This window comes from Lutra lutra, chromosome 11 (assembly GCF_902655055.1).
Source record: "Lutra lutra chromosome 11, mLutLut1.2, whole genome shotgun sequence".
Lineage (NCBI taxonomy): Eukaryota > Metazoa > Chordata > Mammalia > Carnivora > Mustelidae > Lutra > Lutra lutra.
The window spans coordinates 76,741,448-76,767,585 of record NC_062288.1 but is presented as its reverse complement, the minus strand read 5'-3'; positions in this window follow the sequence as shown (position 1 = coordinate 76,767,585).

Below are 26,138 nucleotides of genomic sequence, written 5' to 3'. Positions count from 1 at the left end.
CATGATGTATCAATTTTATGATAGCAAGATAAAACTGAAGTGAACAGTCAAAAACTAAATGTGTTTACAGTCTGTTATCTCCAGGTAACTATGTGTTATGGAAATATGATTGAGAATATCAAAAGTTTCAAAGTATTTAACTATATTCTTTATACATATCTGTATGCATGCTTATTACACTCACATACTAACTTACTTTTAAAATATCTATACAATGTTAAACTAAGTTTTTATAAAGTATGAGAGTCATGGAATTAAATATTTTATGTGGCTCAAAAAGATCAGTTTGACTTATTTTTTTAATTTATATATTCTTCATGAGTTTCATAACTTTGCTGATTAACATGGGATAAACAAAATCCCATCACATCTTAATATGTATTATTTAGTGACTCTTGGTCACTAAAGTGCTAAAGTTGTAGGTGTGTGACAATCTTGCTCTCTAGATAATCCATATAATTCCATATAATCTAATGTTGGCACTAGTCTCAGGAGACACAAGATGCTGAGTATATGGTGACCAGGCCTGTCTCCTCAGGTCTCAAGTTTACTCAAAATGTCTGCTTAAATAGGTACACAAAGAAATACCTAAAAAGAAAGTTACAAATAGGGTGAATGTATGACCTGTTTTGGTCAGGATTTTCCTAGGTTATACCACCTTTTTTTATCCCAAAAAAGATGATTAGTAGTCCACCTTTCACTTTCAAATTACATAACTAGGGGGCAAGACAACCACATCCAACCAAAGAAAGAAAGAAAGAGAAACCCTGAAGATCTAAGCTCCCAATATGATATATCTCTTAATGAAACTGGCTATACCTACAATCACAGTAAATTAAAATGATCTACACACTCCAATTAAAGACAGATTGTCATATTAAGCAAACAAACAAAAAAAAGAAACACTTATATTGCTTATAAGAAAATTAGTTTGAATAGGACTATAAAAGGTATCTAGTAGCTCAGTCGGTTAAGTGTGTGACTCTTGATTTCAGCTCAGGTCATGATCTCGGGACGGTGAGATTGAGCCCTGCACTGGACACCACACTAGGCATGGAACTGCTTAACATTCTCTCTCTCCCTTTCCCTCTGCCCTTCCCCCACTCTAAAAAAAAAAAATATATATATATATATATGTATATGTCATATACATATATATGTATGTATATAAAACCATTAAAGAGGCAAAAAATAAAAGGATGAAAAAAGACATTATGCTAACAATAATTTTTATAATTAGAAGTGATTGTATTCACATTAGACAAATTTTATGTTTTAACAAAAATATTAGGAAAGCTAATTTCATAATGACAAGCAAGTTATTCAAATGACAAAATTCTAAAAATTTATACACTTAATAGCTTCAAAATACATGAAAGAAAAATAGTATAGAACAAGGAAAAACAGACAAATCCACCAGTAAGTAATATATTTCAATAACCTATCAATAATTGCTAATTGATTGCTTAAGTAGAATATCAGTCAGAAAATAGAAAACGAACAATGCTACCAATGAAGTTCACCTAATTTGTTTCCAGGACACTCCACCCAGCACAACAGAATGCACATTCTTTGCAAGTGTACACAGAAACATATTCTGGTCCATACACAAGTCAGAAAAATAAAGGATTCAAGTCATATAATGTATATTATCTGAATACAATGGAATTAAATTAGAATTCAGTAATAGAAATATATCAGGAAAATCCCCCAAACATTTGGAAGCCAAATAGCACACTTCTAAATAACACATGGGCCAAAGAAGAAATCTAATGAGGAATAAAAGATTTTGATCTTAATGAAAATGAAAACGAAAACATAACACATTGATCTATAACATCAATGCAATCACAATCAAAGTCCTAGTAGGGTTTGCTTGGTTTTTTGTTTGCTTTTGTTTTTTATTTAGAAATTGAGAAGCTGATTCTAAAATTAATAAAGAAATATAAAGGACTTGGAATACCTAAAACAACTTTGAAAAGGAACAAAATTGGAAGACTACATACTACATAATTTCAAGACTTATAAAGCTTCTGTGATCTACATTGTGATATTGACATAAAGATAAATAGATCAACAGAGTAGAATAAATTTCAAGCATAGTACCACATATATGTAGACAATTGATTTTTGACAAATGTGCAAAAGCAATTCAGCAAAGAATAGATGGTTTTTCCAACAAATGGTGCAGGAACAATTGGTTACCTGTGCAAAAAATAGACTTCATGTTAAGTTCTTAGCACATACACCCAGATACAAGTAGGGAAAGGGTAAGAACTTCATGTTTAATATTTTTCTTACTGGAAGAGAGGGAGATAAAGGCCTTATTAGAGGTTACTTTTATGAACTGTGGGGGGGTGTGGAATTACTATCTTTCATTAAGAAATTTGTAGCCTTGGGGTTGAGTTACTCTGGGATAAGTTACTATGATTCAGAGTCTAAAAGAAACAATCAAGGTGGGTCTCCAAGAGTCTCAATATCTCTTCAACCAGAAGGAAGAACGTTTTTATGTATTTTACATATTAACCATCTTTTAAAAATTCCCTTTAACGAAAAGTTTCTGCTTCTAAAGGTGTATTGGAAATCACTTCTTTATTTGATCATAGCAATGCAAATGGGTTTTTCATCAATAAATTTGAAACCAACATTTTTTTTTGCCTGTTGTCTAGATTGTGTGTGTGTGTGTGTGTGTGTGTGTGTGTGTGTGCATGTGTGCATATACATCTCTTCCTGTGTTTCTGATAAGCCAGAAAACCACTCATTTGTAGATAGGAACATCTATCTGGAAATGATGAAAATTATAGTTTCCCTTATTTTGCCACACTTGAAATTATTGTGACTATCAAATATTGTTTAGTTTAACAGGATATCTATATACAACTATAACATGGTGATTTTACACAATACTAAATATACTTGTCATTTTTTGAAAAGCTTGAAGAAAGGCAAATCTTGCTCAAGAGTTCAGGCCCTCCTCCATCTTATTCTGTCTCTCCAGGGTTATAAAATCTCAAAATTTTATGGTTATAAGTTCTGCCTATTGTGTGGACTACACTTTTGGAACTTGAACTGTCAAAACCATCCTTTGCAAGCTTCTTTCTCTTTTGTCATTTTATGTTCACTTACTTGTTCTTTAAAGATTCTAAACACTATACAATATATTCTTTCTGGGTTATAACAATATATAGCATTTCTGTGAGGATTAGGTACAACACAGTGATTTCATAACCCCTTGAAGTTATAAAAAGTTATTCCTACCTGTATTACCGAAGCTTCCTTCCAAAGTTCAAAATGGAAGTTTTTCTATAATAAAATACTTTGGTTTACTCTTTTATTGAACAAGCAACTGTCTGCGGTATATGTAGATATTGCATAAAGGCACAATATTAAAACATGAGTTAAAAGGGTACGTACATTCACAAAATGTAGGTATCTTCCAAATTCCCAATTTTAATCAATTAACTCCTAATAGCAACATGAGCCCTTCATTAGTTCAATCTGACAATATTACAGCATCAAAAATATTAAAATAACTTAAAGTATACAGATAACTGCATAACACATAAGACTGTGAGTTACTTGAGGGAGGCCTGGGATATTAAGTAAGCTTTTTCATATTCTTACCCCCCGCAATTGACATAATGTCAGGCACAAAGCATATAATACACTAATAGTTCTGTGAGTTACATTCCTAAATAAGCTTCTAGTTTTTTTCATTTTGATTTGGCAAGCAACCATACAAACTCTCATACCAACACATGAAAATAAAATTTTCTAAAACATTATTACTAAGATAAAAATGTGTTAAATAGTGAATACTTGAATGAGATCATCTCATAACTTATCGGATATAAAGTCATATATCTTCATAAGAGAAAGTAGTGTATCCACTAACATTGCAAGAATTATAAATGATGGAGAAAATTAATATTCACAGCCACTCTCACATTTTTACCACCCAAATGATGTTGAGTTTGAACTGCATTGGCACCCTTGCAGTTTATCATTATTTATAAATCTAGTAACCTCTGGACTTTTAAATACATATTTTCTTTTTTTCTTTTTAAGGCTAGAGCATTTCATTCAAATGAGCTGCAAAATGAAACAGGTCATTTAGTTAAAGCATGTGTTGTATTCCTGAGGTAAAACAAATTGGGCTTTTAATACAGACATGGTGAGATAACTAATAACCTTAACATGCAACAGAAATAATTGAAGGGTATGGAGTGGAATGAAACAAAATGTTTCATTCACACAATATTACATAATGCAATGCTGAGGTAACCTTTGGCTTGTGGATTTGTTTTCTGGACTACAGAACAAAGTGCATTAGTGCCATCTCCTGGCAAGTATAATGATCCTGAAGAGGAGGTTTAACTTTCAAGAAAGCCCCTACTTAAAAAGCAGTCCATATTTACTAAAATGATAAGTGGGTGGGAGAGAAGAAGCTCATTTCTCCTCCAGTTGTAATAATTACTATTTTTTTTAAATACAGTGCATATAAAAATTATTTAAATAAATAAAAATTTATTAGATTTAATAAATTAAATTCAAATTTTAAATAATAAAGTTTAAAAGATTAAAATTTTCACTTATAATTTTCACCTCTTTGGTACCTTACCACAACTTACATCATGAATCACTGTAGCTTTAATATTAAAAATATATACTAAACTTACAGGGGTATGTGTGGGTATTCTCATATTATGATACTAACTTCCAGACTGAAGCCAGTAGGATTCCTGCCCATGAAAGCCAATGTAATTTCTTAACCAGTGTAATTTGTAAAAATATCTAAAATTGGAAGGAAAGGTGTTAGAATCTTGTACTGAGGGTCTCATGTTCCCACACACGAGTTTTCTGTACTTATTTTTTTAAGTGTTTTCCAATGAAAAAGCTTGAATAGCTTCTTCAGAAATTATTTTTTTGTGTCTAATTTCTATTGAAAGTTCATTGTTATGAGTTCTGCCATCGCTCATGCTCAAATTTAGCCCATTTCTTCATATTTTTAATTCAAGAGAAATATTATAGAGAAATGCATTTTATTGGAGTTCCTGAGTGGCTCAGTTGGTTAAGCGTCTGACTCTTGATTTCTGCTCAGGTTGTAATCTCCAGGTCATGGAATCAAGCCCCACATCAGGCTCCATGCTCAGTGGGGAGTCTGCTGAAGATTCTTTCTCCCTCTCCCTCTTCTTCTGTCTCTTCCCCTGTTTATGCACTCTTTCTCTCTCTCTCTCAAATAAATAAATATTTTAAAAGTTTTAAAAAGAAATGCATTTTATCTTTTTATCCATTTTAAGTTATGAGTGGTTTTTACTGCTCTGCCATGAAATTACTAATATTGCATATCCTTTTTCAAGGAATTATACCAAACCGTATACACAATATAATTTTGTTGCCTAAGTAATTAGACATTGCTGAAATTTAGTAACCCAAATGCTAAAAATCTTCAGTGAATGTAAGTTCCATGAAGGTGAAAAGCTTTTCTATTTGGCTCAAGGATGTATCCTTAGCATCTAAGATTATAGTAGATGTTCAGTGTATATTTATTGATTTTTTTAATGGAAGTTAATTAGGTGTAGGAATTTATTAAAATTAATATAAAAATTAAATCTGGAGGTTTTATTTGAACCATTAGTTATTCCTTATGTCTTGGAGTATTTCAAATGGAATGTACACACACAAATATATACTTACACACAATATGTAAACTACATTAATTTACATATAAACTCTTAATATAAGGTTCTGTATTTGGTCCTCTTCTTTTCTCTGTCTGCCCATGTCTGCCTAGCAATTTTATTTATCCTCAAGGTTTCAGTTATCTCCTCTATATGGATGACTCCAAAATCTTACCTACAACCATAACGTCTCTTCTATGCTCTAGAATCAACCCACATTTCAAACTTTCTGCTAAATATACCTGTATACATACCTGGTATATCTGCTACATAAACTTGTTCTATAAACACCTCAATCTAGCAATATACAAACCTAAACATGTGCCCCATAAATATATTTTTTTCTTATTCCACATTTCTCTTCACGGCAGACCATCCTCCCAGTTATTCAGACTTGAAATCCTAGTCATCCTCTTATGTGTCTCCCACATCAGATATGCACAGACACTTGTGCACACACACACACACTCACACACCCCTTTCCACTTTTGCTTCCATGTGCCTAGTTGAAACCCTGATTAATTCCTACCTCACCAAGGTCAGTAATCAGCCACATGACTTAGAAGCCTATAGTCTCCCCTCACTGCATAGCCTCTTAATTCTTGCTGTCATTTCAATCATCCTAAAGCAGTGTTACTTCAAAGCATCTGAAGCGGGGCACCTGGGTGGCTCAGTTGGTTAAAGCCTCTGCCTTCGGCTCAGGTCATGATCCCAGGGTTCTGGGATCGAGCCCCACATCGGGCTCTCTGCTCAGTGGGGAGCCTGCTTCCACCTCTCTCTCTCTGCCTGCCTCTCAGCCTACTTGTGATCTCTACCTGTCAAATTAAAAAAAAAAAAAAAAAAAGCATCTGAAGCAAAACACTGACTCAGTATGTTAAGGGAATAAAAGTCTCTGGCCAAATAAATTGAGGGAAAACTAGATTTTTTGAAGAAACAAAACTGATATATTTACTTTACAGCCTGAATTATACTAATGTGAATGTGAGTTTCCAGCAGGGGGAAATACTATGTGGCTTTTCCCTCTCTTACTTGCACTCTGAACTTGTTTATGTGAGACCATCTTTTCAGCTATTATTCCATAGAATATGCTTTGGAACGTACTGCTATAAAGCATAACTTCTCTCCCTGTGCTGAAAAATGGAATGATAAAGACAGCACACTCCAGAGCTAGACTGTCCAGTCAGTAGACTAAATTTAAATTAATCAATACTAAATAAAATTTAAAATTCTGGCCTTACTAGCAATTTTCCAAGTGCTTAGCAGCTTCATAGGGCTAGTGGCAACCATATTGGACAGCAGTGCTCCAGAGTAAAACTAACTGGTTTCAATTGCTGACAGTTTCACCAGGGACAAGTTCCTAAACTACTTAGGATTTCAATTTTCTCATCTACAAATTGAGGAAAATTATAGGAATCAGCTCACAGAGTTGTGGTAAGAATTAAATGAGTTAATCTATGGCAAGTGCTCAGAACAGGTACTGACACATAGTATAACTCAGTAAATGTTAAGTAATATTATCTACTAGCATTATTTAAAACCAAGCTTTTTTTTTTAATTTTTTATTTTTTATAAACATATAATATATTTTTATCCCCAGGGGTACAGGTCTGTGAATCGCCAGGTTTACACACTTCACAGCACTCACCATAGCACATACCCTCCCCAATGTCCATAACCCCACCCCCCCTCCCAACCTCCCTCCACCCAGCAGCCCTCAGTTTGTTTTGTGAGATTAAGAGCCACTTATGGTTTGTCTCCCTCCCAATCCCATCTTGTTTCATTTATTCTCCTACCTCCTTAACCCCCCATATTGCATCTCCACTTCCTCATATCAGGGAGATCATATGATAGTTGTCTTTCTCCGATTGACTTATTTCGCTAAGCATGATACCTTCTAGTTCATCCATGTCGTCGCAAATGGCAAGATTTCATTTCTTTTGATAGCTGCATAGTATTCCATTGTATATATACCCCACATCTTCTTTATCCATTCATCTGTTGATGGACATCTAGGTTCTTTCCATAGTTTGGCTATTGTAGACATTGCTGCTATAAACATTCGGGTACACGTGCCCCTTCGGATCACTACGTTTGTATCTTTAGGGTAAATACCCAGTAGTGCAATTGCTGGGTCATAGGGTAGCTCTATTTTCAACATTTTGAGGAACCTCCATGATGTTTTCCAGAGTGGCTGCACCAGCTTGCATTCCCACCAACAGTGTAGGAGGGTTCCCCTTTCTCTGCATCCTCGCCAGCATCTGTCATTTCCTGACTTGTTAATTTTAGCCATTCTGCCTGGTGTGAGGTGATATCTCATTTTGAAAACCAAGCTTTTTAATATGCTTTTTGGTCTGTCCCCACTTGTCTTTTAGCCTTTCCTTCTGCTATTTCCTTGTATGCAGATTGGCTTCTAATCCACTTCACAGGTGCCCATAAATATCCCATTGTTTGTGGGCTCTGTACCTTTGCTATACTCTCTCCTTCACTGGAAATGCTCTCTCCACTTCCTGCCATCACTATATCTAAATCTTGTTTGTTTTTAAAATCAGGATTGAATTACACCATCACCACAAAGCGAGAAATAAACTCTCATGGCTCTGAATTCCATGGTTTTCTCCCAGAATCTGTTTTTGGAAAATCCAATCTTGCTTAATAGTTATGTGTGCATATCCTTTATTTCTTCTACATAAATTGTCCTATAAACCACAGTACATATTATGCTCTGTGAAGGTGATTCATAAATACATTCAAAATAAATAAGTCATATTTTATTATGAAGACCTTAATTTTATACTAGTTAGCCCCATCCCTACTAAATGATGTGCATAGACTGCTTACAACTATACCTTTTATCTTATTCCCTATCTTTCTATGGTCTAAAATTCAGTTTCCATAGACATGTAAATACTAATTTTTTTTCTCCCAATGAGAAAAAAATGAGATTATAATATATTATTGAATCAATGCAATATTAAAATCCAACAAAACTGTAGGTATTCATACAAATACATATTTTACTTAGAGAAATGTTAAACCTCTTTTTTCAAATAATTGGTTTCTAGCTAATTTTGTTCTGAAATAGAAATGAAATTAAAAGTGATATTCTTATTTGAAAGAAATTATCACTGATACTTTATCATTGGATGTCCTTTCTACCTGCTTTGAATGCTGATGATCTAATGACATAGGAAAAAGAACAAGAACATATCCATCCTGAATGAGCAGGGAATGTGATTTCATAAATGTAAAGCACTTTTTAAAAAGTGAACGCAATAATTAAAAGTGCATTTAGACGTGAGTAAGTTAGATAGCCTAGCGATATTTATAGACACAATCTTTACATTAGAAAAGTCAAATGATACCTCCAATGTTCCAGTAACTTTTTTCTTTTCATTGTTAGGCATAATGAATAGGAATTTTCAACCCCTTTGAGAATATTCAACATTTCTCAATAGAAAGAAATTCTCCGTTTTCAAGAGAGTTTTAAACCTCTCTTGAGGGCAAAGACCCAACTAACTTCACTATGCCTGACACATAGTAGCAACTCAATCCCTGATTACAAAGATGTTAACAATGGTAATTCTTACTGTGGATACATTTCCACTGTTTACAGCAGCTTCTGTTTTAAGTTTCTATTACTGGAAAGTTAAACAGTTTAAAACCAGTTAGAGTTTTCATCAATACGTTGATCAAATTCAGAAGGGAAGTGGTAAATAAAATTGATTAAAGATGTACTCTTGACATGGTATTATAAAAAAGAGACAGAAAAATATGCATTCATTTGAATTATTAAGGTGAGGAACACCTGGGTGGCTCAGATGGTTAAGCATCTGCCTTTGGCTCAGGTTATGATCTCTGGAGCCTGGGACTGAGTCCTGCATTGGGCTCCCTGCTTTTCCCTCTGCCTCTCCCCCTGCTCACTCTCTATCAAATGAATAGATTTTTTTTAAATGAATTATTAAGCAGTGAATAATTTCAAAAACAAATTTGTTTGGCAGTACCTCAAACTATTAATCATGTATCCCTTCATGCCAAATAATTTAACCAAAAACCATCCTTCATGCTTTCTCCTGTTCCATCAAAACTTAATCTTCCAGGGCAAACTTCAGCTGGTTGTTAAAACCAACACAACTGATGTTTCCACGTGCAGATCTGAAATGTTTACCAATTCTTGTCCCAATAAAATTGAAAAGTTAAACTGGCATCCTTCAGATTTCCTAATTCTAGTGGTCCTTCCCCATCAGAAACAACATCATACTGAACACAATCAAAATCTGTGTTCAAATTAAAAATAAAAACAATCTCATCTTTCACTGATGAATTCATATGGGAGAGAGTTAAATTCAAAAGCTTTAGACAAAATACATCTTTTTACATCTAATACATCTAATTTTAATAATGAGAGAAATACAAGAAGAGATGTAAATATTATACATATAACAAATATTAATTCATGGTCATTTTAATATAAAAAGAACACTTGTTCAAATATTTGTGATGTATTTTAAACATATAGAAAAGTAGAGAGAGGGGTGCCTGGGTGGCTCAGTGGGTTGGGCCTCTGCCTTTGGCTCAGATCATGATCTCAGAGTCCTGGGATTGAGCCCCGCATCAGGCTCTCTGCTCTGCAGGGAGCCTGCTTCTGCCTCTCTCTCTGCCTGTCTCTCTGCCTACTTGTGATCTCTCTGTCAAATAAATAAATAAAATCTTTTTTAAAAAGTAGAATGATATAAAGCATTTGCTGATATATCTCACTTCCTTGTCATATCTTAGTATTTTCCCATATTTGCTTCAAGTCCTTTTAAAATTATCCTTGAATAACACTCTATAATCCTATTCCAATCATTCCTCCTCCCACATAAAAAATAGTATAAATTTTTTTATTCCAATACATGCTTCCATACTTGACCAATTATCTATATGTATATGAAAATATATATACATATTTTTTTAAGATTTTATTTATTTATTTGACAGAGATCACAAGTAGGCAGAGAGGCAGGGCAGAGAGAGAGGTAGAAGCAGGCTCCCCGCGGAGCAGAGAGCCCAATGTAGGGCTCTATCCCAGGACCCTTGGATCATTACCTGAGTCGAAGGCAGAGGCTTTAACCCACTGAGCCACCCAGGTGCCCCATGAAAATATATTTTTTTATTTGTTTTTAAACTTTATATTTATGGCATCCTTCTGCAAAACTCCCTTTTCTCTCAATATCAATTTTATGAATGATTTTTTGTTCACTGAAACTATAGTAATTGTGGATAAATATATTGTATATTGCATGAACATACCTTGATTTATATTAATTGTTCTCAAGTCAGTGGACTTGGAGGTGCTTTTCAGTTTTCAACTACCACAAAATGCTGCACTGATCAATTTTGAACATAAAGCTTTATTTATAATGGCAACATTCCCTTTATGGAAATGGAATTCCTGGCCAATAAATATGCATTCCTTTAGCTTTACTGGTATTTATGAATTGCTCTTCTAAATGTCTGTACTAATATGGAGTTCTACTAGTAGTTTATAAAAGCTTTGATTGCTTCATGGTCTCATTAATAATTGGTATTGTCATACTTCTTAATTTAGGACAAATGTATAGTCATGAATTATAATCTCAACTTTTAATTTGCATTTTCCAGATTGTTAATGAGGGTAAGTATCATTTCATATTTGTGGGTGGGATATTTGTCCTCTGTTATAAATCAACTCAATATTTGGTGATTGGATTATTGACTTCTAGGATTAAATATGTTCTGCATACTAATCCTAATTATATTATTTTTCAAAAAAGCACATTCAACTTCCCTTTGTCTTTTTACTTTTTACTAGATTTTTTAAAGTACAGATTTTAGGGGCGCCTGGGTGGCTCAGTCATTAAGCATCTGCCTTTGGCTCAGGTTATGATCCCAGGGTCCTGGGATCGAGCCCAACTTCAGGCTCCCTGATCAGCAGAAAGCCTGCCCTTCCCTCTCCTACTCCCCCTGCTTGTGTTCCTTCTCTTGCTGTTGTCTTTCTCTGTCAAATAAAATCTTTTTTTTTTAAGTACAGTTTTTAATTGTAATACTGCTAAATCAATTCATCTGTAAGAGTGAGCTTTTTGTGTCCTCTTTAAGATATCCTTTACCTACCTCAAATACATAAACATAATCTGCTATATTGTTCTCTCATAGTTTATAAGTAAACTATGGGTCTTTATTCTTCCTAAAATTTCTTTTGGTATATGTTGTATGCTGTTGCATGATCAAGTATTCAATCTTTATCAGGGCCCAGATAAGAGGTATTTGCCTAAAAATGGCTTTGCTGTCCTCCAGACCCCTACAGGCCTGCATGGTGTACATGTTCTTATTTAGGGGCTGGGTAATGGCAGAGGAGTAAGAAGGACATATATCAGAACATCCAGTCTGACTTTTCGTATTACACATAAGCCCTTTTCCCTTACTCTGATACCAGTTCATAATCACTGATTCCCATGAGAGAGGCTATGGGTGGGAGAGTGTTATACTTGTGAAGTATAGTATTGATAAAGAAAAAGCTAAAACTCCAGTTTAAAGAGACTGGCTTCCTAGCCTGCAGCATTTCCTTGTAACTTGATTGGAAGTAATATTAAATAAAAGACTGTATTCATCATAATCAGATAAAGACAATAGTAGAACATGAGAAAAAGAGGCACTCAGAGGTAAATTTTGGTAATGTTAACCCATAGAAAAGTGTTCCCTTCTATGTCAAGTAACCTGTTGGCTGTCAGGGATACCTTGACACTTGAGTCTTACAAGCGATATCCTTGTTCTGATTTCATCAAATCTGAGACTATTAATGGCCTCCATGTAACATGCTTACCAGGAGTGAATACACTGGTATGATTAACACAAATATCCAGTCCACTTCCACATTTTGTTTTAGTGGGTTTTTTTTTTAATATTTTATTTATTTATTTGAGAGAGAGACAATGAGAGAGAGTATGAGTGAGGAGAAGGTCAGAGAGAGAAGCAGACTCCCCGTGGAGCTGGGAGCCCGATGTGGGACTCGATCCCGGGACTCCAGGATCATGACCTGAGCTGAAAGCAGTCGCTTAACCATCTGAGCCACCCAGGCGCCCCACTTCCACATTTTTATTCTAACTAAACTAAATTGAAATCTTGATTTTTGGGACATCTGGGTGGCTGAATCGATTAAGCACCTGCCTTCAATTCCGGTCATGATCCGGGGGTCCTGGGATTGAGCCCTGCATCAGGCTCCTTACTGAGTGGGAAGACTGCTTCTCCCACTTCCCCTGCCTGCCATTCCCCCTGCTTGTATGCTCTCTTTCTCCCTCTCTGTCAAATAAATAAATAAAATCTTAAAAAAAGAAAGAAAGAAAGAAAGAAAGAAAGAAAGAAAGAAAGAAAGAAAGAAAGAAAGTCTTGATTTTCTACATCAGGTTCTTCTGAGATTTAATAATATGTCAGCTTCCTTAAATGCAGTTGGTTCTCAGAACACATATGAGATGGAATTCCTGCCCCCTCAATACGTGAGAGTTTGTATCTGGACCATGAAGACATCACAGGATGATACATGGATTGGAGGGATGAAGAGTCAGGTTTCTCCAGGCAACACACCTTGGCCTCTTTGCAGGAGTTTTTCCTATGATCTTCCTGCGTGTTCTCTTCCAAGTGAAATGGCCTTTATTCAACTAGGTATAAATCAAGTCCCCCCTTCGAGGCACACTTTAAAGATAAAGCTATTAAAAAACTGTTTCTCATTCTCAAATTTCTGAAAATTCCTCAGTCTCACCATATCTCAGTATAGCCTTGGCAATTTATGTATACATTAATCTCTCCACTTTACTTGTAACTTGCTCAAGTGAAGAACTATACAATATTCCATCTCTTTGGTCCTTACAGGATTTTGAAGCATAACCTATATAATAGTATTTCATAAATACATGTTGAATCAATTAGAAAAACTCAAGGTCCTCTACTGTGCCTTGATTCATACAGTATGTAGAGAAAGTTGACCATCAGGTATTTTCTCTTCTTTTTTTAAAAAGACTTTGTGTATTTATTTGAGAAAGAGAGCAAGCACAAGTGGGTGGGAAGGGCAGAAGGAGGGGAGAGGGGGGAGCTAGATCCAGCAGATCCTGGATCCCAGGACCCTGAGATCATGACATGAGCAGAAGGCAGACACCTAACTGACTGAGCTACCCAGGCACCCCAGGTATTTTCTCTTTTAACTATGAAGCATTCTTAGCAATCAAAAAGGAAGAAACAACACAATATAAAATAATAAAAAATAGTAATTAATAAAATAACCACAAATGTGTAAAAAGTATATCTCATGGGTGTTCAGCAGAACATTCAGTGTTCTCTTTTTTTTCCCTCTTAACACTGCTGCATGAACACTTTTCATTCCTATAAAAAGCCCTTATAAATATATTTTAATATTTATTTTATCATATATGTATAATGTCCCATTATACTGGCATACTATGACTTACTTATTATCACTCTAATATTGAACATTCAAGCTATTTCTACATTTTCATCATTATAAATAATGCTGCAGTAAATATCTTTTTCTGCATATTTCTTTACAATAAGGTCCCTTAGGATAAAGGGTAAGAATATTTAAGCCACTTACACACACTTCCAAATTGTTTTCTAAGTACCTTTGAGTGTTCCAATTTAAACTGTAGCCAGCAATACATAAGAATCTATCTCTCCATGACCTTCTCAGTAGTGAGTAGGGAAGTTTTTAAGCCTTCTTTTTACTCAGATGAAAAAATGGTTTACTATTACGGCTATGTTTTTTTCTTTGATGATCTTTAAGGTTATATTTATTGGTAATATCTATTTCAAATTTTATAATTTGTATTTTCTTTGTCTCTCATATTTCTGGGGTCCTTAGGGGTGCCTCTCATTGATTTTTATGAACTTTATGTATCAAGAATATTACCTTTTCAACACATGCAAGTTTTATAATTTTATGTGTTCAGATCCATACTGTTCTCTTCAAGATATATATTAAAGATTATATGTTTAGAAGATACTTACCTGGAGACTAAATGAATATTCATCTACATAGATTTTTAAAGTGTTTATATTTATGCTTTAGTTCACCTGGACTTTCCTTGGAGTATACTCTCGAGTAGGGTTCCAAATAATTTGCTCATTTTTCCAATGTCATTTGGTTAACAATTAAAAAAAAAACAACCTTTTTTCTTATTCATAATATGAGGCCTCTTCTATTCAGTATTAATTTCCTATACAAATCAGAGTCTGTTCCAGAATTATCTGTTTTGTTCTATTGTTTTGACTATCCTCCTACCAATTTGATAGTTTTCATAATTTGGTCTTTGTAATCCATGTTTTAATATCTATCAAAGCAAATTCCCTGTCATTACATCTTAAAGAGCGGGTATACAGATGGACAAAGCTTAGACCATCTATAACACTAGTGGACAACCACTGCAGCATCCAGCCTGGGAAGCCGGCCCCCCAACCCCTGCAGCCATGATCAAAGACTGTGCCTTCCCTATTCTGCCACCTACCAGAGAAAGTCAAGAAAATGTGCTTCCTAAACCAGTCACTTAAGCTGTCCTCTTCTAGGTAGCCCACCCTGACATTTCCACTCAGAGCTACCTAACGCCTTCCTTTTCTTTCACTCTACCATCTTCCCGCTTCCTGCTTGCCTTTGAGTCTCTGCAACACAGACAGCAGCACCAGTGATGGCTGCTTCCCTCTCTGCAGCAAGCTCTAAACAAACAGCCTTTGTTCTCATCTGGTTTTCTTCATTTATTTCCACACAGCTCTATTTCAAAATTTTCATACCATTAATATCTCTTAAAATCACGTTTGAGGCTGCCTTTCTGGAAATAATACTAACCTTAAACACCAAAGAATTCCCAGGGGCTGTGTTTTATATATAAAACTAAAACTTTCCCCCAAGGATCAATTCTTAAGTCAGGAAGCCACCCAGGCTTGGGGGTGGACAGGGCTTTCCAAAGTTATTATACTGAATGGTGTCAGAAGCTCTACCAGGGCCTGTTGCTTTTGGGCTGGGTACGGTTATTGGACACAGAAGCAGTCTCTATTATTCAAATTCTGTGTTTGCCATTTGAAATATATGAAATTATGAGATTAAAGATAAATTTTCTAGTACATATATTGGACCCTTCTTGACAGCCAAGAAAGACCCAGTATGTACAGTAAATTATATTACTAACTATAACCTTCGGTAGTCTTTAGTCAAGCCCTTGAAAAGTTGACCTTGCTGGAAGTCTAGGAAGACTTAGAATCCTTACACACTGAGATGTGGCAAAGGCTTGGGCTCAGACTAGATCTGGCTTCCTGAGATAGAGATGACCTGTCTTGGAGGTAGGGGTGGGGAGGGAGTGACATGTAGAGGTACAGAGTCAGGAGAATGAGGGAATTACTGCCCTCACATAAATACAAAGAGTAGGAAGGACTCATGTACCAAGGGTAAAATCATTCTATTCTAAAGCCCAGGAGATAAAGAATCAAGTTGAACATTAATCAGGTTTTATTTTGTAGTTTAAAAAAAAAATTCAGCTGAACTAAACTATAAAAATAAACACAAATAATCTATCTGATAGTTTTTAGAAAGTGCCTTGAGCTAACTTCCAGAGTCTATTTTTTTTTTCTGACTTTAATGCTTAGAATGACTCCTATATATAACCTGCAGTAAAAAGTATATGTAATGTGTTTCTTTTGGAACATACAATAAGTCAACTCTTCTTTATTATTACTTATCAAAACAATTATTTGAATCAAATAAAAGTTATTGATTTCCTCTTTGACAAAGATGTTATAAATCCTGAGATTATATAGGTTTCAAAGTACTTCTTTGAGGAAAATAACTGCATTTTTGTTTTTCTTGTAGAGTCTAATTTTTAGGGGAAAAAAATCACTTAGGCAGCAGGAAGCAATGCTGGAAGCTATACAACCCAACAAAATGATAGTAAATGTCAGATCCCATAGGGTTTAGTGAGGCCAAGGTGGCTGGAAGAATCAGGGCAGAATTCCAGACAGAGAGGAGAGCTATGCAAAGAAAGAATCCCACTTATCACATAGGGGTGCCTCTGAGTGTTAGGACAGGGCATGCATGCAGTGAAACACCAAGAGCTGGGCAAAAAGTCAGGGGAGCCGTAAACTAAACAATTCCCAGATGTTCCATCTCTGCAGCCCAGAATGGAGAGTCCTCAATTAATCTCCAGGACTTTCAGTCATCAGAATCCCCAGAAGGACCAAGGACAGATATACTATTTATATAATACATATAGATACAAAATGTATGTATTTGTATGTGTATATAGGGAGATATATATTATATTATATATTGTATAAATGATATGCTCTTTATATATGTAGGCATAAACACGCAGATATTTCTGTGTATGTATATATTGCATATATGTGTGTCTATACATAAACATATATATATTGAAAGAGGAGAGAAAGCAGTTACCTACTTGATAATCCAACTTCCAAAAAAAAAAAAAATTCTTCTGTAGATTGGTTGAATCTACAACCAATTGTAGATTCAACCGATGGTTGATTCTCCTTGAATTCCTATTTATGCCACTGTTGTGTTTATAGGTTTCTTATTTCAAACAAAAACACTCCTGCGAAGTATTGTTAAACCATTAACACCTTGACCTTGATGAGATTCTGAAAGCAGTGAAGAAGGACCTTCTAGAAAGTCTGGGTAGAGCTCAGTATTTAACCCCGATATTCAGCAAGGACCAATTCTGACTCCAGACTATCTCATCATCCAAAGACATAGTTAAAGCTCTACAATGTAATTAGGTTACACTCCATACTAATGAAGAGACTTTAAGAATTGCAAAGTGCCACATCATCAACTGCTAATTTCTATATGGAGTTTTAACAGCATGCGGTCACTGAGTTTTTATAATTCTTAAATTAATTGAGAAGTGAACAAGTCAGGTCTGATCATTTTTTGTGTCTACATGTCAATCAGCCAGACTGATATATTCTGAAACAGAACTAACCTTTTTCTTGATTTTCTCCTAATCAAGATACTTACGTTTGTATCTCATCTCACCCCACTTAGTCTAATCAACTTGCCTTGTTCTGTGTCTGAGCCTCTTACCATTGTCTGTGAATCAATGTTTATAACAAAAGATGGGTAGGTTGTAAGTGCCTCCTCCAACATATCTCTGAATTTGTAATGGACATTATGCAAAGACATAAAGAGCAACATACACGGTGTTGTTTTGAAAGTACAGAATTATTTTAAATTAAATAATTTATTAATAACAATATTACTTACTGAGCGTGTGGTAGGTGCCTGGCATGCCTCTCACTGTTGGATTTTCATGCCAACTTGGAGAGAAGGCACTGTTATTCTAACACAGGCTTTGCAAATAAGGAACGTGGATAGAGGAGATTCTAAATGATACAGATTCAGGTCACTTTTGTAAGGTCATTTTAAAGCCAAATAGAGCTATTCATTGTGGTTTGATTTTTAAGTATGTGAAGTATTTATTTTGATAAAAAAATCCTCTCAGACTAGAAATTGATAACTATTAAAACTGTAAGAAGATAAGGTAGTAGTTATCCTGCAGCTAAACAAATTTAAAAGTGGAGGCCCCAGCATGATACCTTTTTATCTGCTCTCTGAAAATAAACCCCAGGATGTTTTTTACCCTTAGGAAGCCTGCAGTCCCCATGGCCTGCCATCCCTCTCCCAGGAGATTTTTCCAGCAGAGTAGAGCAGCTCTGGCAAATTCTAACTGCTCTCATATACTCAGAAAGGACTGTTTTTCACAGGTTTCATCTGACCTCTGCCCCAACAGCAAGAAAATCAGACTAAATTTATGCTGAACAAATTTTCAATAACTTTGATGAGAAATATTTTTACCAACAGCAGCCTGGTCTCTATCTAACCTTTGGCACATTTCCACATTGATAAATATCAGCTTATGACCAAGAAAACTGATTTTGTAAATAATTTAATAATTTTTCCTTGTTGGAAATTGTAATCTATTTGCAAAATGATCCCATGGTTATAACTTTAAAACAGCTAAGGATGCTGCATTTGTAGATATTATACATATTTACTTGTTTTTGTTTTGTGTTTATGGTCCTTGAGCATCATGCTTCCCTCAATATTGCAGAACAATGAGTTAATTCAACACTGGTCCAATTAGAAGTGTTACTATACAAAAATTGTTGGTTCGGATGTGCACTAACTTAAAAGATATTGAGAAACTACCATGTGGCAAGCTCAGTTCTATATGCTTATCTGTACTTTATCTAGGCCTTTGTTTTTGTTCTCTACTCAAAGCCCCAGGTGGCAGGCCATTACTGTAGAGCAACACTCAATGCAATCTAAAGTTATAATAAAACTTACATATAAATAGTTTTTGGATAGTCCATAGAATTAATCATAATGGGATTTTAACCGCCATTTAAAATATTTAACATGAACTATTCTTATATCGGCATGAACACTGGACAATGATTATCTATAATTCTTAGTCACTCAGGCTCCAGGGTTCAGGCTGGTTTAGAGAAACCCGTTAACTCTGCTCTGGAAGAACAAGGCAGAACAAACCTTGTTCAAATCCCAGGAAAATTCTCTATGTCACTTGACCTGCATCTTTAAAACAAAGGCAACTAAGTCCAAGCACCATAATGATTTAAGGATTGTGCTATTGCTGATATAAGCATCTGAAACAAATTGGAATATTGAGGAGGATTTGAGTGGTAGAAACATTTAGGGAAGAGGAGAGACAAATCAGTTAACTTGTCAACTCTTTCTTCACAGGAAGCATGAAAGAAATGGATTCTTCCATGAGTAACTAATTATTTCTAAGTAATGTCAATTGCCCCTTTTTTTTTTTGCTTCTCATTTTGTTCCAAATGGAGTTTGCAGAGATATTAAAAAATTAGTGTAGTATATGAAACACTTGCATATGGCAGAGAATTTTTGCAGTATTAAATAATTCATAATACTATTTAAATTGCATAAATGTTAGTCTAGAGGAACATGCATGAATGTAATACTTACTATTTTTCAGACTAGATACTGAATGCTTCCCAATAATGAGCCTTACCATTGCTTCATAGCCTTGTCAACAATTATTATTGTGATTCTTTTTAATTTTAGCCATTTTGGTAATGTCGTAGTTTCACTGGTATAAGGAAAGTTATGAAAGCAATAATTTTCCCTTAAATACAGATGTATTCTTTATGCCATACATAGCAGCTGATAGTTTAAATTTGTCAGTAGGTAAAATCATCATGATGGTAGCTACAGCTCTGACATTCATCAGAACAGGTCAGAGAAAAGACATAATATTTTATGAATCTGTTCAAAGATGAAAAATCTTCAGTAAACATAAATCAAATCTGATGTTACAACTATTGGGCATATAATAGAAATGTCAACTAAATCCTGGTAAAGGAATTAGAGTTAATTTTTTTTATTATCTTATGTTAGTCACCATACAGTACATCATTAGTTTTTAATGGAGTGTTCCATGATTCATTTTTTGCATATAATACCCAGTCTCCATGCAATCCATGCCCTCCTTAAACCCATCACCAATCTTACCCATTCCCCCACCCCCTTCCCTTCTAAACCCTCAGTTTGTTTCTCTGAGTCCACAGTCTCTCATGGTTCATCTCCCACTCCGATTCCCCCCACCTTTGTTTTTCCCTTCCTTCTCCTAATATCCTCCATGCTATTCCTTATGTTCTACAAATACATGAAACCATATAATTGACTTTCTCTGCTTGACTTATTTTACTCAGCATAATCCCCTCCAGTCTCAGCCACATTGATGCAAAGTTTGGGTATTCATCTTTTCTGATGGCTTAGTAATATTCCATTATGTATATGGACCACATCATTTTTATCCATTCATCTGTTGAAGGGCATCTTGGCTCTTTCCACAGTTTGGTTATTGACACAGAAAAAGATGACCTAATAAGACTTAAGTGAAACAACAGATCTTCAAGGAACAAATTGTGGTCTTTCACATAAAACAAAATTAATTTTGAATTTGCAATATCCAGAGCTATTTGATATGAACTGTACACTATTGATAGTGTAAGCAAAATCCATAAAGAAATATCCAAACAGGTCTAAATTTGGCAATTTCTCTTTTTAATTTTTTTTTTCATTTAGAGAAAGTGTTTTTTAAAATCAAAAGAAATTTCATATGAAATATGTAAAAGTCAAAGCTAGTTAAATATAAGAACAATATTATGAGAATATATTAGAACAATAAAACAAAAATAGTTTGCATGACCATGAAAGGCAATACTTACAAATTATCTTGAAACTAATTTTTATGAAGAATATATTTCTGGTATTATGGATTGAAGTATACACTTCAACTGAAGAGAGATTTAAACAATTTGAGCAACACATAATAAGTTGTTTGCCAAATCCAACTCCCCATTCAGGTTAAAAGCCATGGTTCAAGTGGAAATAAGCTATAAGTTGGTTATTAAGGGTTATTTCTCAAAAAGAAAAAACTGGAGTGGATCAAAGCCATTCTCTCTCTCTCTGTTCATCAAAAATGTTAGTTGAAGATCATGAAGGGATGCTTAGACCCTGAGAAATGACAAGGAAGGATCTTGTGTGAGAGAGGGAATCAGAATAAGGTAGTGAGAGAAGAGGAGGGAACAGACTCATAGAGATAAACAGAGATGAGAGACCCAGACAATTTCATAGTAGAAGGTGGATGGGGAACCTAGGAGGTCTGAAGACTCTCCAGCAATCTGTTCCAAGTGAATTTCTTCCATGAGAACTCTACAAGATTTTCCTACAAAGAAGCCTGGATACCCAGTTCCATAGTACTTACCTCCTTGTGATTTTTAGTTTCCATTTCTGTCTCTCCAACAGACAGCTCACAACTCTAAGAGAGTAGAATCTGAATCTGATTTCCATTTCCATCTTCAAGGCCTAACACATACTGAATGCTCCAAAACTGTGTAAAAAATTAATAAAACTGATCTTATTTAAAAATCAAACCCTAAGGGACACCTGGGTGGCTCAGTTGGTTAATCGACTGCCCTCAGCTGAGGTCATGATCCTGGAGTCCCAGGATGGAGTCCCACATCAGGCTCCCTGCTCAGCAGGGACTCTGCTTCTCCCTCTGACCTTCTCCCTTCTCATGCTCTCTCATTCTCTCTCTCACATAAATAAATAAAATTTTTAAAAAAATAAAAATAATAAAAATAAAAATAAAACCCCAAGTCCTCCCCCACCCTTTCAACTTTGCCAATCAAAGCAGAAGAACAGAACTAATAACATCACAAGTTGAGACATGCAGAGGGGAAAGAGGGAATTGGGAGTTGGGGGAGGGAGAGGAATTGAACAGAAGGAAAAGAATTTTAACAGTCCTAGCTGAAGACAGTGCTTCTCAGACTTTATACATGTCAGAATCACTTGGAGGGCTTGTGAAAATTCTGATTACTGGGCCACATCCCCAGTTTCTGAATCAGTAGATCAGAGGTAAGGCCAAAAATATTCATTTCCAGTGAGTTCCCAGATACTGTTCATGCTTCTGACCAAGGACCTTATGTAGAAAACTACAGGCTTAATTAAGGGAATGGGAGGTGGGGGAAATATTGAGGAAGAAATAGAGGACAGTAGGAGAATTATAATTGGCTTCATAGATTAAGAGGCATTAAGGTATAATTCTCTGTCAGAAAAGCTGATTAAGAGGCTGTAATTGGTATCTTGGAATTGATTGGTTAAGTTTAATTGGTATTACTGTTTTAAGCAAGTAGACTTAAGATGACCATATGTCTAGGTTTGTCTGGGAGAGTCTTGATTTTCTCCTATAGCCCAGCATAATGATTAATAGCACTCCCTTTCTCTCTCAGGGGTGCCCCAATTGGGACAATAAATTATATGGTCACCTTGCTTATTTATAGGAATGAAATACAAAATGTGTGCAAGCTGTGAGGGGTGCTGCTTCTTAGTCTATCTGGGCAAGAGAATGAATGAGCTGGTGAAAAGGAGAAACAAAGATTTTTATCTGTTTAATGCCCTTTCTAAAGGATTTTTGAAAAATACTGAGTAGCAGACACCATCCAAGACAGAGAGACAGCACTCTGGAAACCAGGCATAGAAATAAATAAGTGCCATACCTGGAATCAAGATGATTAATGGCCAGGTTTTTTTTAGCCCAGAAGAAAGGTATGCCTTTTGATGGCTAGGCCTTTTCAGGACACACTTAAAGGGAGGAAAAAATATTAATCCCCAGATATCCTGTCTCAGGATAGCTGAGAGAGAGTCCAGGAAGGAATCTGTTCTTTCCACAAACATCTTGGGAAATTCAGATGCATGCCATCCATTGAACATACTTTAAAAAAACATTTTAATAACATGGGCTAGGTCTAATGTCTTATTCTCTTGAATAACAATGACATTTTTAAAAGTCTTAACCCAGGGGCGCCTGGGTGGCTCAGTGAGTTAAGCCTCTGCCTTCAGCTCAGGTCATGATCTCAGGGTCCTGGGATCAAGCCCTGCATCCGGCTCTCTGCTCAGCGGGGAGCCTGCTTCCCCCTCTCTCTCTGCCTGCCTCTCTGGCTACTTGTGATCTCTGTCTGTCAAATTAAAGAAAAAAAAATCTTAACCCAAAGAGGGATGCTTGGGTGACTCAGTCGGTTAAGTGTCTGACTCTTGGTTTTGGCTCAGATTATGATCTCAGGGTCCTGAGATGGAGCCCCTAGTCCAATGAGGTTCTCTCTCTCTCTCTTTTCCTCTTCCCCTCCCCCCACTCACTTACTGCCTCCTCTCTCTCTCTAAAGCAAAGAAATCAAATCTTTAACAAATAAAAATTAAAAAATAAAAGCTTAACCCAAAGGAATAAATTTGTAATAGAAGAAATCTAGAAATGAGATGAGTGGACAGATTCTACTCTTCACCACCTTGATAATCTCAATTCCATTCTTCATTACTAAAACAGGAGAGCAGCTGGAAGGAAGAAAGTCATCACAGGGGCAGGCCTTGGATTTAGAGCGTTGTAACTACACACCTTCTTTATGAAATTAGAAGTTCCCCACTACTATCAGCAAATCATGGTGGAAGAATTACTTCCATAAAACTCCCTCAAGTCCAAGGACATCGGGCTTTGTCAGTGAGAATGAGAAATCCTCCAGAGTTGTTACTAGAGATACGAGAGCAGCACTTTATAATCTGAAGGCCCTTGACCAACATAACTTGAAATTACCTTTATTCAGTAGAATTTACATAATCTTTAACAAAGTTTTCTGACTTGATTTCTCTGAGTAATGTAACATTTGCATGACTCAATTTTGGCATCTTAAGGTCTGCATAAATATGCATCTTCCATTGAATTTATGATAAAGCCATGAAGAGCATATCCTTGACATCATGTCACCTTCTTGGTCACACATTGACATTATAATGTTATTTACTATAAAATTGCATCGACAGCATCTTAGGAACACTGTGACAGCATCTTAGTCACCATCAACATGAATAATGGGAGCACATTCTGACAATATTCACTGGGAGGAAAAAACCCATTACCGATTTGTCTTCAACATCATCATTACAGTATATACATACACACACACACACACACACGTACATGCACACATGCACACATAAAGATGGAAAACAATTTAACTATTGAATGTCAATTGGCAGTTTATTGTGAGTCATTGGCAGACGAGAAATTGAACTTTACTGGGAAAGTCTTCCTCAAAAAATCTAGAAGGGAAATTCCTCTATCCCAGGAAGCAGGACAGAATCCAGAACCTCCTGCTTTGACTTGCAAGTACCAGACAATATTACTACACCCCTCTTCATAGGTTTTGCCGGCTAATTGTACTTAAGATGATCATCCATTTTGTAATAGGTATTTCGTTAAGTGTGCACTTAAAAATACGTGTTTCAGTATAGAATTAAACAGCATAGACTACATCAAAGGCAAAGTCATTTTGTTTTCGTTGTAGAGTGGGTCAACAACTTGTTTAATCCCTGTGACTCATTTTGAACAAGTTTCCAGGTTTAAATTGCCAGTATTTCCTCTTAGACTTATTTATCAGTCATCTTCACACCATGTGCTAAGTATTTTTTTGCAGCAGAGAGGAAGAAGAAAAGGCAAAATAATAATAACCAGCATTTATAGAGAGCCAGCTATATCCTAACCAAGTGCATTGCATGCAAAATCTCATTTATCCACAGCAAGAAGCTCATGGGGGATGCAATTATTATTCACAAGCTATAGATGAGGGCGTTGGGCCTTGGGAAGGAAAAACTTTCTCAGAAAGCATATGTGCTTCTAAAGGCACGTGACTAGTAAATAGTGGAGTTGGGATTTGAAAAATATGGGCTTCAGTGTCCCTGCTATCATTTCTCTTTGAAAGAAGAGAAAGGGGGCAAAGTGAGACCAGAAGCATAATTATGGTTAGGAGTGGCTGAGCACACCCACAAATGCTTCCAGCCTGTGGGCAATGTTGCCATTTCTTTTTCCAGAGGCTGGTGAGGGGAAAGCTCTCTGACCCAGAACAATGCTGGGTAAAGCCAGAGTGGGATTTACTAGACCATTTCTGAAAAAGGGATTGCTTAGAGTCATCACTTGAGGTGTGTATCCGGAACAGACCATCAGAGCAAGGGAGTTCAGGGTTCCTACCAGAAGCTTAGTGAATGGTCTGATAGCCAGGAAAATATGGGCAGCTGGACAGGAGTCCCTCTAAATAAATATCAGAGACAGCAGCAGCTGGGCCTCACATGTTGGATCAGAGTCAGTAAATTATGCATATCTATTTAATGCTAGATTATGGGCAGCCATATTACCCTAAGGCCTTAGATGAGATGTGGTTTTAGTACCAAATTCTTCTTTTCTTACTGTTAGCTAAAATATTTGTCAGGACCTTCTGTCCACAGTATGATTCTGTCAAATACCATCCAGTTTGAATTCTGAACATCAGTGATTTCTTTCCTAAGAATATTGTTTGCTGAGTCACCAAGGGACATGTGAACAAGCATTTGACCTGAACCTACTTAGAGCAACAATTATGTGAACTTCTTTCTTGTTCACTTACTCAACACTAGGATGTAAATTAACTTCTTTGAAAGATTCAGCCCATTCAATATTGTTAAAATGGTTGAAAAGAGCTTATAATATACTGTCAGCTTTCAAGTCGAATTATCCCAAACATTTACTCACTCATCTGGATTATTTTTCAATTATAAACTTAAAGGATTTCACTAAAACAAGTGATTTTCAAGTGACTTTTAAATAAATGAACTTGTTAGTTGTGTTCAAATAAGCTCTAGACATGGGAGCTGGGTGATTTTCAATTTTAAGAAAATGTGCTTCCATTTGTTGCCTTCAGGTTAGAAATGATGTCATTACCTAAACAATTGAAGATAGCTGCTGTTTGAATCTCTGAATGTATTGCTAGAAATAATCATGTAATGTACATTTTAATGATAAC